Source organism: Pristiophorus japonicus, unplaced genomic scaffold (assembly GCF_044704955.1).
Source record: "Pristiophorus japonicus isolate sPriJap1 unplaced genomic scaffold, sPriJap1.hap1 HAP1_SCAFFOLD_75, whole genome shotgun sequence".
In the NCBI taxonomy this organism is placed as follows: domain Eukaryota; kingdom Metazoa; phylum Chordata; class Chondrichthyes; family Pristiophoridae; genus Pristiophorus; species Pristiophorus japonicus.
This window is the reverse complement of record NW_027254666.1, coordinates 2,088,961-2,103,350: the sequence shown is the minus strand read 5'-3', so window position 1 is coordinate 2,103,350 and position 14,390 is coordinate 2,088,961. Positions and strand designations below refer to the sequence as shown.

At 45.9% G+C, this 14,390-nt stretch overlaps 2 non-coding genes across 2 annotated transcripts; one reads left to right on the top strand and one right to left on the bottom strand.

Moving 5' to 3' along the window:
- Positions 1–2,785: 2,785 nt before the first annotated feature.
- Positions 2,786–2,857, bottom strand: trnaw-cca (transfer RNA tryptophan (anticodon CCA)). The gene has a single exon. It is a non-coding gene; the product is annotated as a tRNA-Trp (tRNA).
- A 10,220-nt stretch (positions 2,858–13,077) lies between these two features.
- trnan-auu (transfer RNA asparagine (anticodon AUU)) lies at positions 13,078–13,151 on the top strand. Its single transcript has one exon. It is a non-coding gene; the product is annotated as a tRNA-Asn (tRNA).
- Positions 13,152–14,390: the final 1,239 nt, after the last annotated feature.

The window sequence follows — 14,390 nt, the reverse complement described above, 5'->3', positions numbered from 1 at the left end:
GCAGAGAGCAGCCTGTGGAGAAGGCCCTTGTGACCGATTCCAATAACAAAGATGTCCCTTAGTGGTTCGGTGAGGTGATCACTAAAATCACATGGTGCAGCCAATCGTCTCAGGTCTGCAGCATATTTTGCGATTTCTTGGCCTTCGGATCCACCGGTGGGGAGAGAACCGGTGTCTGGCTGTGAGGATGCTCTCTTTAGGTTTGAGCTGTTCCTGTACCAGCGTTACGAGCTCAAGATATGTTATTGTCTTCTCTGGGTCTAGCAGGTCCCTGACAAGGCCATAGACGGTGGGCCCACAACCACTGAGCAGGATAGCTCTGCACTTATCAGCCAGCGAGGTCGGGTCGTCTCCCCCCATGTCATTTGCAATAAAGAAGTGTTCGAGCCTTTCCACAAAGGCCTTCCAATCTTCCCCATCGGCGAATTGTTCAAACGTGCCAAGGTTAGCCATTGTCACATGGAAATTCGTATTCTCGTCACCATTTATTGTGTCTGTAAGCTAGCAATGACTCCACGAGGTAAGGTATTGTACTTGAACTGTGGTGACCTTAGTCCACTTATTGCAGCTCCTGAGTGAGGGTACAGTACTGTGAGCTCCCTTTTATACCTGGTTACCTGTTGTGTGCAGGTGACCCCGAGGTCTCAACCAATTGCACCCTCTGGTGGTACAAGCATAGTGCATACAGTGTGAAGATACATCCAGTGGTGTTATGTAACTGTACATTGAGTGTACAGGGTGTGTACTTATTTTATACATGCACAACAAAAATCATCGGTTAATTAATGGTGTTTTCCCGTGAAAGCAGGATAAAATTTAACAATGATTTAATTTCTGCATTTACAAAGACATGGGTTAATCACTGATAGTCAGCATGGATTTGTTCAGGGAAGGTTTGTCTGACTCACTTGATTGAATTTTTTGAGGAGGTAACCAAGTGGATCGATGAGGGCAGTGCGTATGATGTAGTGTATAAGGATTTTAGCAAAGCTTTCGCCAAGTTCCCACATGGAAGACTGGTCACGAAAGTAAAAGCCCATGGGACCAGGGCAAAGTGGCAAGTTGGATCCAAAATTGGCTCAGAGGCAGGAAGCAAAGGGTAATGTTTGATGGGAGTGTTTGGGACTGGAAGGATGGTTCCAGTGGGGTTCCACAGGGCTCAGTGCTAGGTCCCTGACTTTTAGTGGTAACATCAATGATCTAAACTTCAATATAGGAGGTATGATTAAAACGTTTTCAGGTGACACTAATTTATTCCAGAGAAGTGTGAGGCTGTGCATTTGGGGAGGGCAAACAAGGAAAGAAACACACATTAAATGGTCGGACATTGAGAAGTGTGGAAGAACAAAGGGACCTTGGAGTGCATGTCCACAGATCCCTGAAGGTAGCAGGCCAGTTGGATAAGGTGGGTAAGAAGACATACGGAATGCTGGCCTTTATTGGCTGAGGCATGGGACAGAAGAGCAGGTTGGTTATGCTTGAAATGTATAAAACACTTGTTTGGCCACAGCTGGAGTATTGCATGTAGTTCTGGTCACTGTATTACAGGAATTATGTGATTGTACGAGAGGGTACAGAGGAGATTTACGAGGATGTTGCCAGGTGTGGAGAATCTTAGCTATGAGGACAGATTGGATCGGCTGGGTTTGTTTTCATTGGAACAGAGGAGGCTGAGGGGAGACAACATTGAGATGTATAAAATTATGAGGGGCGTAGATATAGTGGATAGCAGAGGGGTCAACAATCAGGGGGCATATATTGAAAGTAATTGGTAGAAGGTTTAAAGAGGATTTGAAGGTAAAATTCTTCATGCAGAGGTTTGTGGGTGTCAGGAACTCGCTGCCTGAAAGAATGGCGGAGGTAGATACCACAAGTAAAAAGTATTTGGATGTGCACCTGAAGTGCCGTAACCTGCAGGGTTATGGACCCAGAGCTGGAAAGTGGGATGAAGCTGGATCGCCTCTTGTTGGCCGGGGTGGAAGTGATTGGCCAAAATGGCCTCCTTATGTGCTGCAAACTTCTATCATTCTATGAAAAATGTAAATGTCCAATGTGGTTGTCGAAACCACGACCCTGAGATTAAAAGTCTTATGTTTCACTGACTGATCTCGCCAGGCTTCTGCCAAACATACCGTTCTCTCACTGACTGCAGACAGGCGCCTGTTGGCTCTGCCCCAGATGTTTAAACTTGCTGTCGAGGAACTGCCAGGATCTTCTTGAATGGTGGACCAGGCTCGATGGGCCGAATGGCCTATTCCGGCCCCTAATTCTTACATGCTTATCATCTTATGAACTTTTCACAGGAGAACAAACTCGCCCCTGAGCATGCATGAGGAGAAAGCTACAGAAAATATTCCGTCTGGTGAGCTTTCGCGTGTGAGGTGAACGTGTTAACCGCGACACTGCGGAAACATCTCCACTTTCAGCACCAGGTCAGACGGAGATGTTAAGCGAGCAGGTGAACTGCTGAATCCCAGTTTTAAGGAGTTGGTCGTGGTGTCAAACAATGAGTTTCGCTTAATGATTAAAAATAATAAATGTCAGAAGTTGGATTCAAACCCACACCTCCAGAGAAAACTGCGATCTAATCACAGCACCTTAGACCGCTCGGCGGTGTGTGTGGCCACCTGCAAGTTGATTTTGAACTTGTGTGTCCTGTCACATGAATAAAATGAGGGCAGCAGGCGTATCTCTGCCTGACACCGGGGAAATAGTGAGACAGACCTTGGAACAAGGGTCTGGTTATTGCCAAACAGCAAAGAAAATATTAATTCTGAAAGAACAGTGACCCCGAGGTGATTTGAACACGCAACCTTCTGATCTGGAGTCAGACGCGCTACCGTTGCGCCACGAGGCCTACACAATGTGTTTGAGATGTTCCTCTATATGAAGCTTTCACAACACAAGGGGCTTTAAAATCCCCGCCCATTCCCAACAGGTGTCAAAGCAGCGCTCACCTGCCAGTCACCGTATGTTTTTTTCTTAAACTTTTGTGTTGCGTTTATGGAAAAGCATCATTAATTAACCCGTCACCTTCTTTTGCACAATGAAAGAAATGCTAACTGAGGGACAGTCGATACTTCAATCAGTTGTCCTGTGCTTTGCGGAACGGGCAGGGAAGTGGACCTGAGTCCATGATCGCATCGGCCATGATCGTATTCAATGGCGGAGCAGGCTCGAGGGGCGTATGACCAACTCCTGCTCCTATTTCTTTTGTTCTTATATTCTTCAGCATGTTGACCCATTTTACACACTGTATTGCCGATGTCACCAGGAATCTGGGGCAACTTTTGTCAAATTTAACAGCACCGTTTATTCCTTCCGTGCAGAGAAATTAGAATCAGTAGTGAAGATAAAATCCCATGGTGATCCTTTTCAGATTCAACGCAGTAGGATTTCAAATAAAGTGAAAGAATTTTACAGTGAAACGATTTGGAAGTTTTACTTGTATTTGTATCTTTAATGAAACTTTGTGTCGTCTGACTCCCGTTCATGCCAGTGCTGAAGAAGAAAGGAGGGTTTGACGTTGACCAGACTGCACTGCCCCTGATATTTGTGAGCTCATCCTTTATATTCAGTGGTTTCTTGCCCTTTGATGGGCTGCAGTATCGCGGATATCACGTTGGCCTCACACACTAAAGGTCCCCGGTGGATTCGTTTTCTCTCACAGAAAGGTATCTATTTATTGGTTAAATAAAGAGCAATTCAGGAATAAGGGAGCATTTCTACCAGGAGAATAGCTAATAAAAACAGCAAATGCTGGAAATCTCAGCAGGTCAGGCAGCATTTTCCAGGAGACTAAACTCTCCTCCGATTGTTCCCTTATAGCAAGTTTAAACATCATGTTTCTACCCAGAATCAAACCGGGTACTTTTCACGTATAAAGCAAATGTGATAACCACTGCACTACAGAAACCTCTGGCACAACAGCCCCAACAGAGGGGAGCTGACCAGTGAGCTCCCTCTGTGCTGATCGGGAATGTGTTGGCTCACCTAAAACAACTTCTGTCCCACACTGAAAGTTTTCAATCCTTCTCCTCCGCTGCCCTTTACAGAAATGTCACGGATCACCCAGCCACCGTGTTCACTTCCACATCCTCACAGTGGGGCCACAGAGGCTCCTACCGTCTCCCCGCGATCAGCGAACTCACCCAGTTTGTAAAATTAAACCCCGAACACGTGCCCGGCAAAGGGCAGGAGAAGCCAGATAGTCTGTAAGCTCGGTCTATCGCAGAAAGTATTGGTATTCATGGTGATTACAGCAAATATTAATCGTCTCACAAACCTCAATTATTTTTATGCGATGAATTGATCGAGAATTGAAACCAGTTTAGTGCGCCGGATCTTAACCACTCGACCACCAGGGAACGGTTATGATACATATAGATATATTTATATATATTTATATATGAACCTGAATATCAATGGCTAGCTACCTAGACTTCATGGTGCAACTGTAGTGCGTCTAACTTTGAGTGAGAGAAATTGTTCCACAATGATACACATTTCATCTTTTGTTCCCTTTTAAACACTAGAAACTGAGACAGGGGGAATAAATAGAGAAATAAAAGCGCAGGGATAAAGACAAGAGGAAGAGAGAAGGGGAAAGATACTGTCTCCACCCAGAACGAATGCAGAAACCCCTCTGCTGCGCTCGGGGTAGCCACCCGCAGCCTGGATACACGAACGGGAGAACACCAGCGGCAAGTCGGGGCCATAAAAGGAACGGCGAGCGGCCCTGGGAGCAGCTTGGAGATCCCGGGAGACGACTCCAGGGAGCAGCGCGAGCTGGTGCAGGAGGGCGGCGGCAGCGAAGTGTGACGTCATCAAGGTCCAGGTCGGTGATTGGAACGTGGGCAGATACAGCAGGAGCGGCGAGATCGGGGCAAAGGAGCGGCGAGAGACTGCAGAGGGTCGTGATCAATGCCCAGCAGAGGCATGAGTTCGGGGCCAGGGGCCCAGGGTTAGCACGGGCCAGCCCACACTGCGATATGTGTGTGCACTTGGTCCGCGCAGCAGAGCTGGTCGCCTGTCGTCTTGGTTAACCCTTGCCACTGGACCAAGACCTCGCTCTGTCAAGCCCGTGTGATGGCTGGGGTGCAACGGCCACCACACGTTAAAAAAATCCACGCACAGGCATCTTCCACCCTTCGGGATGTAGTTCGGATCCTTCATTGAAAAACCTGTGCATTCATCCTTTTTCAGCGTGGAAGCAAGTCATCCTCGTTTCGAGGGACCGCCTATGATGATGATGATGATGGATACATTAACGTCCCAACAGCTCATTGACTGCAGGAGTGGGACCGTGCGGCGCTTCAGAAGACATGTCGAAAAGGCCAAGTCACTAATTTCGTCTCATGTGCTCCTCCGATCAAGAACAGCAACACACACTAAAAATGCTTCAATAATTGTTACATCTTATCTCCACATTTGCTAAGCAGGTGGTTTGTTGGTCTAGGGGTATGATTCTTGCTTCGTTGGTTGTTACTTGAAATTTGCAGAAAGATCCTGGCTTCAAATCACAGACCAGCCTTGAGATTGTATTGAAATTTTGCAAAGAAGGACTTGTATTTCTGCAGCGTCTGTCAGGAACTCATGATGCCCCAAAGCGCTTTACAGCCGTTGAGTTGCCTTTGAAATGTTGTCATGTGAAGAAAGATGTTCCCAAATCACCTCAACTCTTTGCAAACGAGTTCATAGAATCAAAGAAGTTTACAGCACGGAAGGAGGCCATTTCGGTCCATCGTGTCCGCGCCGGCCAACTCGAGGCTATCCAGCCTAATCCCACTTTCCAGCTAGAGGTCCATAACCCTGCAGGTTACGGCACTTCAGGTGCACATCCAAGCACTTTTTAAATGTGGTGAGGGTTTCTGCCTCTACCACTCTTTCAGGCAGTGAGTTCCAGACCCCACAGTCCTCTGCATGAAGACATTTCCCCTCTAAACTTTCGGCCAATTACTTTAAATTTATGCCTCCTTGTTTCCCTCTGCTAAGGGAAATAGGTCCTTTCTATCCACTATATCTCGGAACCTCATCATTTTATACACCTCAATGAGGTCTCCCCTCAAGCTCTGTTCCATGGAAAACAAACCCAGCCTATCTAATCTGTCGTAATGGCTAAAATTCTCCACTCCCAGCAACATCCTCGTAAATCTCCTCTGCACCATCTTCAGTGCAATCATGTCCTTCCTGTAATATGGCGACCAGAACTGCACGCAGTACTCCAGCTGTGACCAAACCTGCCCCACCGACCCCATCTCTTGTATTCTATGTCTCGGCTAATAAAGGCAATCATTCCATATTCCTTCACAACCACCTTAGCTACCTGGCCTGCTACTTTCAATGATTTGTGGACATGCACTCGCTGGATTCTGGGGAGGACCCAGCAGATTGGAAAACTGCAAATGTAATGCCCCTATTTAAAAAAGGAGGCAGACAAAAAGCAGGAAACTATAGACCAGTTCGCCTAACATCTGTGGTTGGGAAAATTTTGGAATCCATTATTAAACAAGCAGTAGCAGGATATAGAAACATCGAAACATAGAAAATAGGTGCAGGAGTAGGCCATTCGGCACTTCGAGCCTGCACCACCCTTCAATAAGATCATGGATGATCATTCAGCTCAGTACCCCTTTCCTGCTTTCTCTCCATACCCCTTGATCCCTTTAGCTATCAGGGCCACATCTCCCTCTTGAATATATCTAACAAACTGGCATCAACAACTCTGCGGCAGAGAATTCCACAGGTTAACAACTCTCTGAGCGAAGACGTTTCTCCTCATCTCAGTACTAAATGGCTTACCCCTTATCCCTTAGACTCCGACCCCTGGTTCTGGGCTTCCCCAACATCGGGACCTGTCCAGTTCCGTCAGAATTGTATATGTTTCCATGAGATCCCCTCTCAGTCTTCCAAACTCCAGTGATCTCTCGATCCCTTGATTCCCCGAGACTCGAAAAATCTATCTAACGCAGCCTTGAATATATTCAGAGACTCAGCATTCACAAGCATGTGGGGCAGAAAATTCCAAAGATTCATATCCCTCTGAGTGAAGAAATTCCTCCTCATCTCTGTCTTAAATGGCCGACCCCTTAACCTGAGACTGTGGCCCCTGGTTCTAGACACTCCTGCCCGGGGGAAACAACCTCTCAGCATCTACCTTGTCAATCCCCTTCAGAATATTGTGTGTTTCAATTAGATCACTTCTCATTCTTCTAAACTCTGGAGAGTATCGGCCCATTCTACACAATCTCTCAACTTGAGACAGTCCTCTCCTCCCAGGAATCAATCTGGTGAACCTCTGTTGTACCACCTCCCAGGCAATTATTTCCTATCTCAAATAAGGAGACCAAAACTGTGCGCAGTACTCCAGGTGTGGTCTCACCAGGGCCCTGTACAATTGTAGCAAGACTTCCTTACTCTTGTACTGTGGGCTATATATTAGGTACTATGGGCCGAGTGCCTTGTTTTTTGGCTGTTTCGATAGTTGTATAAAAAGTTATTAAAATATTCAGTTGCCCGGGAAATATATTTGTATTTCCTTCAGTGTACTCCTTACTCTTCAAGGGCTAGATTTTCCCCAAGCAGTTTTGTCGGCGCACTGACCTCAAGCGCATCGACTTTGCATGCTGGAAATGGCTCGGGGAAAATCTCGCCCCATCCTGGCCGCTGTGTACAGTCCCCGGAGTCCTGGCGTGGCGTCGATGGTGAAGTGGGGGGCGGAGCCAAATGCCTGCGCCGAAACCACTGCTGACACCTTCGCACATAGGCAGTAGGGAGAGAAAACTTGGCACTCTGCCATTTTCAAACAGTGTCAAACCTGATGAAAAGCACAGCAGCTTCTCAGCTTCTCCGGTCGCTCGGCGGGCTCTCCCCCCGTCCCTCCCCGATAAAACGCACAGCTCCAGCAGCTGCAACTTCTCCGGTCCACAAGCTCACACTTCTCCGGTGTGTCGAGGCAGTATTTCCCCTTCTCTCTTTCTCTTGTCTATATCCTTCGGCTTTGTTTTCTGGATTTATTCCCCCGGCCTCATTTTATGTGTTTAAAAGGGAACAAAAGATGAAGTGTGTGACACTCTGGAACAATTTCTCTCACTCAAATATATCTATTTAGTGAAGTGAAATAAAGAGCAATTAAAGAATAAGGGAGAAGCCACTGTCAACCTTTTCACAGGAGAATAATCTCGCCCATGGCTCTTCATCCACAGAAAGTTTAAACATAATCTTCCTGCACGGGATCCTTCCGCGTGGAAAGCAAACGTGATAACGGCTCCACTGCGGAAACCGCTCTGACCAGAAGTACAGCAGAGGGTAGCAGACCAGTGAATGCCTTCTGTGCTGATCGGGAATGTGTTGGCTCACCTTAAACAACTTCTGTCCCTCACTGACAGCTGTCAATCCTTCTCCTCCGCTGCCCTTTACACAAACATGTCACTGATCCCCACCCACCACCCCACATCCCCATCGTGTTATCTTCCATGTTAGCACAGTGGGGCCGCGGAGACACCTATTCTCTCCCCGCGGTTAGTGAACTCAGTTAGTCTGTAAAATTAAAGGGGAACAAGTGTCCCGCAAAGGGCAGGGGAAGGGAGAGAGTCTGTAACCTGGGCTTAATTGATTGTCAAAGGCTACCCGTCCTGTTGTGTATTTCCAGCAGTTTCCTACTTTCACAGGTGGAGATACCGGGGCTGGACCATGCCACTAAAATACAATGAGGTCGGGATAAAAGTTCCTCACATACTCAGGGCAAATTAAATGATTGAAGTTCTACAATGGGTTAATTAATGATGTTTAAATCAATGAATCTTTTTTCCAAGATGAGATGCATGTAACTCTTTCTTCGAAGGTTTTAATTTTGATGGAAGTGCAATTTCCCTGGCCGGAAATCGACCCAGGGCCGCGGTGGTGAGAGCGCCGAATCCTAATCACTGGACCACCAGGGAACGCTGCATTGCTGCATCGCTGCATCGTAATGCTTGGTGTCATTATTGACCTTTTCAATCCACTTGTTTCACAACGAAACACATTGTAACCGTGATCTGAATTTTATGCCACGTCATTCTTTGAAATCACCTTTAAATGATTGGGTAAAACCACTGCTTGTACCACCGAAAAACAGCTTCGATTCCAGGTCAGGGCGGTAACTTCTGTTACAGCTTTTTTCAATTCAAAACCTTATAAAATTGAAGACATGCAGCTAATAAGAAAAAATAAGAATTAATTAAATCACAGTTAAATAACCGATAAACTTTTTCAGGATGAAATACATATTAATATAGCTGCTGAGGGACAGTAGTATCTTTAATCATTCATTTTCTCTTTACATGTGATGAATTTTTATCCCGATCTCATTTACACGCTGTATGAGAAATTGTAAGTGTTTATGACTCAGTTGTAAAACCATTGATTGTGTGTGTGTCTATTCTTGATAGGAGGAGCACTTGAGACCGAAGTTCCAGTTCAATATATGCATCAATAGAATCAATTTTCACCAGTTCCTTTAAACCCAATAACATAATTTATTTTGATTGGACTGGATTGAAGAACATGATCCATGTAAAAAATTGTTATCGTTTTAATTGTGCTGAATGCTCATAAAAGTATTGGAGTGGGAACTCACTGGATAACAGCAAAGCTTGCAATGTTTGCGGAATATATTCGTGCAGCCAAAATGCACAATGACAACCCGGAACTGTGCGGCACCGAATCCTCGGGGAAAAACATTAAAAGGCTTCGCCCGGAGATGGGTTTGGATTACCCACCTTTCAGTTACCAGCCGAATGCGCTAAACCATTGCGCCACAGATACACACTGCAAGACATGCAAAACCAGGGTGTCAGTCAGTTAAAGCTACAGATTGCTCCGACCGGGATCGAACTTATCCACTCTCAGTTGTACTTTTCCCAAGAAAAGTGTGGGACATTCATTGTTGATGTGTGGAAGCAGTCTGGTCCCGCACACTGCAGACACTTCCATGTCACCGCCAACCAGCTCTCCCACAACCGGTGTGATCTACTTTCCAGCCTTCCAGTGCCTTGTCTGTGACGAAGTATGTTTCAAAAGTTTTGGAATAGTTGGTTCCATGGTGTAATGGTGAGCCCTCTTGATTTTAAATCTAGCGATCTGAGTTTAAATCTCGGTGAAACCTAAATTCTTGTTGTCCCAGCTGCTGAAAATTTGGAACAAACAAGTGAAAGACACCTGGTGCTGGTGGGCAGTTTTGTTGCCTTTTTCATTGATGCTTGATCTACAAGTCTAGTTGTCAAATTGTGTGCTCAACCGTCAGTTATCTGCTGCAAATCAGCGGAGGACAAATCACTTTGTTGTCTAATGCTGCCTTTGCCTGCACAATGTGTGCTGAGATTATCTGTACAATATGCATTCCGCAGGATGAATAAAAGCAATGCTTTTTGAAATGCAGGCACTGCATGTTTTGCACTCGATAAAACGTCGCATTTTCTTTTCATTAATTTTACATTAATGCATTGCAATGCCAACGCACTTTTTACGTGGCAAGATCGATAATTAGCAGAGCGTAATGAAGACATCGCAAAGTTTCTGTTTAAAGAATGGACTCAGTCGAGAATATTTTGTGGATTTTATTTTTCTGAGGCTATTTTCCCTGTGCTGGGGTCGCCCTGCGCAGATATGTGAAAAAGCTGGTTTTGTTAAAACTCCAGAGGCCGCATGGCAGTTCGCTGGGACAAAAGAGCTGTCAGTCATCCATTGACAAAAGAGCTGTCGGCCAGGAAGGGGGGCCACTGACAAAGCCACTCTAATTTGTAAAAGCACTTCTCACCTCCATCTCAGAAGGAGACACAGAACAATGAACCCACCAGCCTGGCCAGCCAAGGAGGAGCTGGGTCTTTCCCAACACAAAGGCTCAGAGAGATGCCCAGACTAAGGGCCATCAGCCCAATGCATGGGTGGGATGGCCCATCACTGACTAAGTACCCGTGCTTAGAAACAAAGGGGTTTTAAAGATTGGCGGGAAAGATAGGGGTAGCAAGACTCCCAGAAAAACAGGGTCCTTTCCACTTTATGTTTAGCTTGGAGCTTGGTATGAAGCTTGGAGCTTGCAGCTTGCAGCTTGTGTCCAGAGAGAGCCCCCTCTCCCTCTTGCTCTCGCTCCACCGATCGATGTACCAGAGGAAGGGGCCGCAGTACTGCAGAAGAAGCCACCGAGACTGAAGACCAGGCAGTGACTTCCCACAGCTGATCTGAGCAAGAAAACGGGCTGCGTGTGGTGGTGAACATGGTCGCGAGTGTCCCAAGCCAGTAACCAGATATCCCAGGCCAGCTGGGTGAGGGCTCAGGGTTTTCTCAGAAGTGAAGCTTTTCAGGGCTATTCTGGGGAGGGTAATTCATTGGTAAGGGTGGGGTTAGAATCCACCAGGGAATTACTGCGTGTTACTAGGTTCATTTCTGTACTGTATGTATGTTGTTTGTAACCGGGATTATATTCTCCACAGAGACAGTGATTTTGTTTAGCAGAGCATGTTTTAGACAGTGTATGTCAGACCAAATAAATATACTACGATTTATCACTGAAGCATCCCTTTCCATGACTCATTTAATTTACACTCTGAATAATAATTCCCGGATCTAGAACTTTCGTAAGGTGGGGGCGATTCAAACCGTCCATCTGGCAATTGGGCGAGGATCACAAACACTTACAATATTTACGAAAGGATATACTTGCTTTGGAGGCAGTTCAGAGAAGGTTCACTGGGTTGACTCTGGAGATGAGCGGTCGACTTATGAGAAAAGGTTGAGTAGGTTGGGCCTCTACTCATTGGAATTCAGAAGAATGAGAGGTGATCTTATCGAAACGTATAAGGTAATGATGGAGCTTGATAAGGTGGATGCAGAGAGGATGGTTCCACTGATAGGGGAGACTAGAACTAGGGGGCATAATCTCAGAATAAGGGGCCGCCCATTTCAATCTGTGATGAGGAGGAATTTCTTCTCTCAGAGGGTTGTAAATCTGTCAAACTCACTGCCCCAGAGAGCTGAGAAAGCCACGACATTAAATAAATTTAAGACAGAGATAGCTTCTTCACTGATAAGGGAATAAGGCTGATGGGTAACGGGCAGGGATGTGGACTTGAGTCCATGATCGGATCAGCCATGATCATATTAAATGGCGGAGCAGGCTCGAGGGGCCATATGGCCCACTCCTGCTCCTAGTTCTTAAGTTCTTCTGTTCTGAATAGCGACACACAAAAAAATGCTTTGATCATGGTTACACCTTATCTTCACGTTTGTCAAACAGTTGGCTCGTTGGTCTCGGGCTGTGATTTCCCTTCGGAGTTGTTCATTGAAATTTACGAGGGGTCCCAGAGGAGTCCTGATATTACTCGCATATTTTGAAATTGCATCGAACTTTTGCAAAGAAGGACTTGCATATCTGCAGCGCTTTTCAGGAACTCATGACGCCCCAAAGCGCATTACAGCCATTGAGCTATGTTTGAAGTGTTGTAGTTTGGGGAAAGATGTGCCCAGATCACCAAACATGAACCTCAACTCTTTGCAAAGAGTTTGGTGCAAAAAATCAGGCGTCTCAGGGACTTGGACTTTCTTTGAATAAGTTCTGCTTGTACCTGCATTCAAGCTTGAAACAGCAACTGGCCTTCCATCTCACGGGAGGTTTGGGGTTGATGTGCGTCGCTTTCAATATTTGAAATTTCACCAAGCAAAGAAACGGTGAATCCAACTGTACCTGTCAGCATTTAGTTCCCGATGAATCACAGGAATATCCGCAGTCAGGAGCTGAAAAGAAATTCAAACATTATACCGGCTTGGAGACAATCAGAATACTTTGTCACAGACAAGGCACTGGAAGGCTGGAAGGTAGATCACACCAGTTGTGGGAGAGCTGGTTGGTGGTGACATGGAAGTGTCTGCAGTGTGCGGAACCAGACTGCTTCCACGCATCCACAATGAATGTCCCTCCATTTATTTGGGAAAAGTACAACTGAGAGTGGACAAGTGCCATACCGGTCGGAGCAGTCTGAAGCTTTAACTGACTGACACCCTGGTTTTGGATGTCTTGCACCTTATACATCCATCAGTCTCTGTGTCTCTGTGGCGCAATGGGTTAGCGCATTCGGCTATTAACCAAAAGGTTGGTGGTTCGAGCCCACCAAGGGACGAAGTATTTAACTGTTTTTCCCTGAGTATTCGGTGCCGCACAGTCCCAGGTTGTCATTGTGTGTTTTGGCTGCACGAATCTATTCCGCAAATGTTGCCAGCAGTGCTGTTATCCAATTAGTTACCACTCCAATATTTTATGAGCATTCAGTTCAAGTAAAACGATAAAAAAAATTTACATGGATCATGTTCCTCCATCCAGCCCATTAGAAATAAATTATGTTATTGGGTTTAAAGAAACTGGTGGAAATTGATTCTATTGATACATATATAGAACTGGAACTACGGTCTCAAGTGCTCCTCCTATCAAGTATAGACACACACACAATCAATGGTTTTACAACTGAGTCATAAACACTTACAATTTTAAACCATTCTCATACAGCGTGTAAATGGGATAGGGATAAAACTTCATCACATGTAAAAGAAAATGAATGATTGAAGATACCACTGTTCCTCAGTAATTATATTATTATTTCTTTCATTCTGAAGAAGGTTATCGGCTAATTAACGGTGATTAAAAGAATTATTACTTTTGCACGTTGGCTGCATGTCGTCAATTTTATCAGGTTTTGAATTTAAAAATGGGTTACAATGCTGGTTGAATACATGACCACAAAGTCGTTTTGGGATCACAGGTTGAGTCTCTCTGGTGGTTTACGCTCTCTTGTAGAGCGCCTGAGTTGGGGCTCCGGTTGTTGGGCGCTGGCCTGTGTGTCTGCTGTTTGCGGTGCCTCAGGCTTATCCGGACTGCCCACAGTGACTGGGCTCTCCTCCCTTTGGTTCCGGTGTTTGGTCACCTGTGCTAGACTGAACTCTATATCATGTTTTCCCTCTTCTTTGGGGTTGCTGAACCTCCTTTTTGTTTGATCCACATGTTTGCGGCAGATTTGTCCATTGGTAAGTTTAACCAGCAGAATCCTATTGCCCTCTTTGGCAATCACAGTGCCTGTGAGCCGTTTAGGCCCTGCAGTGTAGTTGTGGACAACAACAGGGTCGTTTACACCAATATATCGTGCCCTCGCATTCCTGTCATGGTAGTTATATTGTGATTGGCGCCTGCTCTCAACAATTTCTTTCATGGTGGGCTGTATAAGGGATAACAGGTTTTGAGCGTCCTTATCATTAGCAGCCCTGCGAGTGGAAACCCTGTGAGCGAGTGTGGTCGAGATATATTGGCCAACAGGAGGCGTGATAAGTGGCTTTGTAGGGAACCCCCTTGGATTCTGAGCATCCCCTGT